We start from the raw sequence: 4,334 nt of genomic DNA, 5'->3' as shown, positions 1-4,334 counted from the left end.
AACCCTGGGACCTGCAACAGCCAATCCTGTCCCTGTTCTAGCCATGTCTCCGTAATAGCCACAACATCGAAGTCCCAGGTACCTACCCACGCTGCAAGTTCACCTACCTTATTTCGTATACTTCTTGCATTGAAGTATACACACTTCAAGCCACTTTCCTGTTTACAGACACCCTCCTTGTGAATTGATGCCATGTTCCTAACCTCCTACACTCCAGGCCCTGCACCCTGCAGCTACAATCTGGGTTCCCATGCCCCTGCAGAGTTAGTTTAAACCCCCGCCAAGAGCACTAGCAAACCTCCCCCCAAGGATACTGGTGCCCCTCAGTTTCAGGTGTAGACCATCCTGTTTATAGAGGTCCCATCGTCCCCAGAAAGAACCCCAGTTATCCAAAAACCGGAATCCCTCCCTCCTGCACCATCCCTGTAGCCACGCATTTAAGTGTTCTCTTTCCCTATTCCTTGAATCTCTATCACGTGGCACGGGTAACAAACCAGAGACAACAACTCTGTTCGTTCTAACTCTGAGCTTCCAACCTAGCTTCCTGAAAGCCTGTCTAACATCCTCGGCACTCCTCCTACCTATGTCGTTGGTGCCAATGTGGACCACGACTTCGGGTTGCTCCCCCTCCCCCTCCAGGACCCGGGAAACACGGTCAGAGACATCACGTACCCTTGCACCTGGGAGGCAACATACTAAACGTGAGTCTCTCTCGTTCCCACAAAACCGCCTATCTGTGCCCCGAACTTTCGAGTCCCCAATTACTACTGCTCTGCTCTTCTTCACCCTTCCCTTCTGAGTAACGGGGACAGGCTGCGTGCCAGAGGCCTGAGCCCCGTTACTAACCCCTGGTAAGTCGTCCCCCCCCACAAGTATCCGAAACGGTATACTTGTTCTTGAGGGGAACGGCCGCAGGGTGTCCCTGCACTGGCTGCTTCCTCCCAGTCCCTCTCACTGTCACCCATCTATCTGCCATCTTTGGAGTTACTACTTCCCTAAAGCTCCGATCTATGGCCCCCTCTGCCTCCCGAATGATCCTAAGTTCATCCAACTCCAGCTCAAGTTCCCTAACACGGTCTTGGAGGTGCTGGTGATGGGTGCACTTCCTGCAAGTGTAATCAGCAGGGACGTCCATGGCATCCCTCACCTCAAACATGTTGCAAGAGGAACATTGCACTGCCTTCACTGCCATCCCTCTGAAAGTAACCTTTTATAAAAAGAACAGTGTCTAAAGAATACAACAAGCAAAATGCAGCACTTACCTACTTACCACAACGGGTCTTATTATTTAGGTTAGAGGAGGAGGGCGGGTGGGAGAGACTACCTCTGTAGTGCCTTGGGTTCTTCTCCTGTGCGCTTTTAAAGGGAAAAAAAACCTACCCGGCTGTCCCTCTGGTCTTCGTCACTTCCCCCTGCTGCTCCCGCTCTTTCTGTAAAGAGAGAAAAAAATACCGTTGCCCGCTACCGGTAAGTAATTTTAAAACAAACTGTCTTACCTTAGCTGCTGCTCGCACTCAAAGTCCTGTCCATCAATGAGCCACGTTTCTTTAATTGCTATGATATCTCAGTCCCATGTTCCGAACCATGCCCTGAGTTCATCTACCTTCCCTGTTAAACCTCTTGCTTTGAAGTAAATGCAGTTTAACTTATTAGTCTCACTTTGTTCTCTACTTTGTCCCTGCCTGACCTGACTGTTTGACTCACTTATTTTCTCAACTGTACCAGTCTCAGATTGATCTCTTTCCTCACTATCTCCCATTGTCCCACCACTCCACCTTACTAGTTTAAATCCTCCTGGAGAGCTCTCGCAAATCTTCCTGCCATTATGTTAGTCCCTTTCAAATTCAGGTGTAATCCGTCCTTCTTGTACAGGTCATTTCTACCCAAGAAGAAATTCCAATGGTCCAAAAGTTCTTCTCGCCTCTGTGCTAAATGTCCTTGAGATTATGACCTCTCATTTTAGATTTTACTGCCATGAGAATTAGCATCTTAGCGTCAACCATTTCAAACCCTTGAACATTTCTTGAGGTTTCAGTGTGATCTCTCATCCTTTAACTTCACAGCCTACAGGCTAATCCAACTCATGGACAGCACTTTCATCTCAGCAATCAATCTAGTAAGCCTTTGTTGTATACCTTCTAAGGCTGCTATACTTTGTTTAAATAAGGACATCAAAACTGTTCACAACAATGTCAATCATAGCAAAAGTTTATTACTCATAGATTTTAGTATTTTTTCCATGGCAGATACTGGGGTAATTGGCTATTCCCTGCTACCTGGAGAAAGTGAGGACTACAGATGCTAGAGATCAGAGTCGGGAGGGTGATGCTGGAAAAAAACAACAGGTCAGGCAGCATCCGAGGAGCAGGAGAATCGATGTTTCAGGCATAAACCCGAATTCCTGATGAAGGGCTTATGCCCAAAACATCGACTCTCCTGCTCCTTGGATACTGCCTTACCTGCTGTGCTTTTCCAGCACCACACTCTCGACACTTATTCCCTACTACTTCTCTTCTTTTCTTGAGTGGTGGCATTACATTTGCTAATTGAGTTGGACCATTCCAAAATCTGCGTTTTTTTTTAAGGAAATCATGACTGCATTCCATTTTCCCGAGAGAGATTTTAGATTTAGGCCATCAGGTATTGGTATTTTGTGAAATTTGAGTCTTTAAAATTCTCAAAAGTGTATTTTTTCTCTGTTAATGTTAATGACCTTCTATTTCCATTTTCTTTAAACAGCTTAGTTAGCTCACTGTTCAACATTAAGTCAGACACTACTTATATGTTCAATATCTCTGCCATTTCTTCCAGTGCCATGATAATTTTCCTGTTTCTGCTTCTAAGGGACAATGTTACTTCCTTGCATTTTATATATTTGTTAGCTTATCTTCATATTCTTTTTTTTACATTTTTAAATTAAGTTTTGGGGGCACCTTTGATTTCTGAAACACTCTCAAACCTCAGGCTCACTGCTGTTCTTTATTGTCTGGAAACCTCTTCTTTTAATTTAGTGCTATTCTTAATTTCCTTCCTGAGCTACAGATGGAGCTTTCTCAAAGTTTTTAGTTAATGGAATGTATTTTGTTCAACATTTTGAATTGTCTGTCAATGTTTCCCACTGTTTATTTGTTTACTGGTTTTATTTCCCACAGTACATTTGTTAACCCTGTCCACATCTACAAAGCACAAGTCAGGAGTAGAATGGAATAGTCCACACTTGCCTGGATGAGTGCAGCTCTAACAACACTCAAGTAGCTTGACACCATCTAGGACAAAGCAGTCTGCTTGATGGGAACTACATCCACAAGCATCCACTCACTCCACTACTCATGCCTGGTAGCAGCAGTGCATGCTATCTACAAGATGTATTGCAAAGATTCACCAAAGATCGTCAAACAGTATCTCCTAAACCCTGACTACTTCCATCTTGAAGGACAAGGGCACCTGATATATGGGAACACCACCACCTTCAAGTTCCCTTCCAAGCCACTCATCATCCTGACTTGGAAATATATCGCCATTTCTTCACTGTCGCTGGGTCAATATCATGAAATTCCATCCCGAATGGAATTGTGGGTCAACCCACAGCACGTGGACCAACTTCTCAAGGGCAATCTATGAATGGACAATAAAAGCTGGCAAGTCAGCAACACTCTCATTCCACAAATAAGTAAAAAATGTAATTTTTATTTTATCTGTTGCTATGATGTTGGTGTCACTGACTAAACCAGTATTTGTTGCTAATTGTCCTTAAGATGATGTGCTGAGCTGTTACCTTGAACTGCTATAGTTTTTGAGATATAGGGACATCACAGTGCTATTAGGAAGTAAGTTCCAAGATTTTGACTCACTAACAGTCAAGGAACAGCAATATAATTGCAAGTCAAGATACTACGTCTATTTATCCAGTTAATCTTAGCCAGCTCTGCTCTTCTGTCTCTCTGTTGTTAACTTTCATAAGGTTTAAGATTCTTATTTGGCACTGAAGTATGTCAATTTGTAATTGAACATGGAATTCAATTGTATATGATCACTATTTCCTGGCAGATAGTTTGCTATGAAGTTAATAATAAATCTTGCCTCATTGATTATAATAGATCTGAAATAGCTTTATTGCCAGCTGATTCCGTAATGTATTATCAGCAAATTTAGAAATATTATACTTTGGTCCATCATGTATGCCTTTCTTTTAAATAACAAAAATGGGAGGCCACAGAATTGATTATTTTAACAGCCATTAGCTCCACCTTTCATCTCAAATGTGATCTCTCATTGGGGCAGCATGGTGGCTCAGTGGTTAGCACTGCTGCCTCACAGCACCAGGGTCCCCAGTT

At 43.4% G+C, this 4,334-nt stretch overlaps 1 long non-coding RNA gene across 1 annotated transcript in view; it reads left to right on the top strand.

The window, feature by feature from the left end:
• Positions 1–4,072, top strand: part of LOC122543172 — a 320,767-nt gene extending 316,695 nt beyond the window's left edge. Inside the window, exon 3 of the long non-coding RNA XR_006309940.1 lies at positions 3,153–4,072. This is a non-coding gene — a long non-coding RNA (uncharacterized LOC122543172). The remainder of the gene's footprint in view (positions 1–3,152) is intronic.
• Positions 4,073–4,334: the final 262 nt, after the last annotated feature.

The sequence above is a fragment of the Chiloscyllium plagiosum genome, chromosome 3, assembly GCF_004010195.1.
Source record: "Chiloscyllium plagiosum isolate BGI_BamShark_2017 chromosome 3, ASM401019v2, whole genome shotgun sequence".
Lineage (NCBI taxonomy): Eukaryota > Metazoa > Chordata > Chondrichthyes > Orectolobiformes > Hemiscylliidae > Chiloscyllium > Chiloscyllium plagiosum.
Note: the sequence above shows the minus strand (reverse complement) of the source record. Positions and strands in the feature narration are given on the sequence as shown.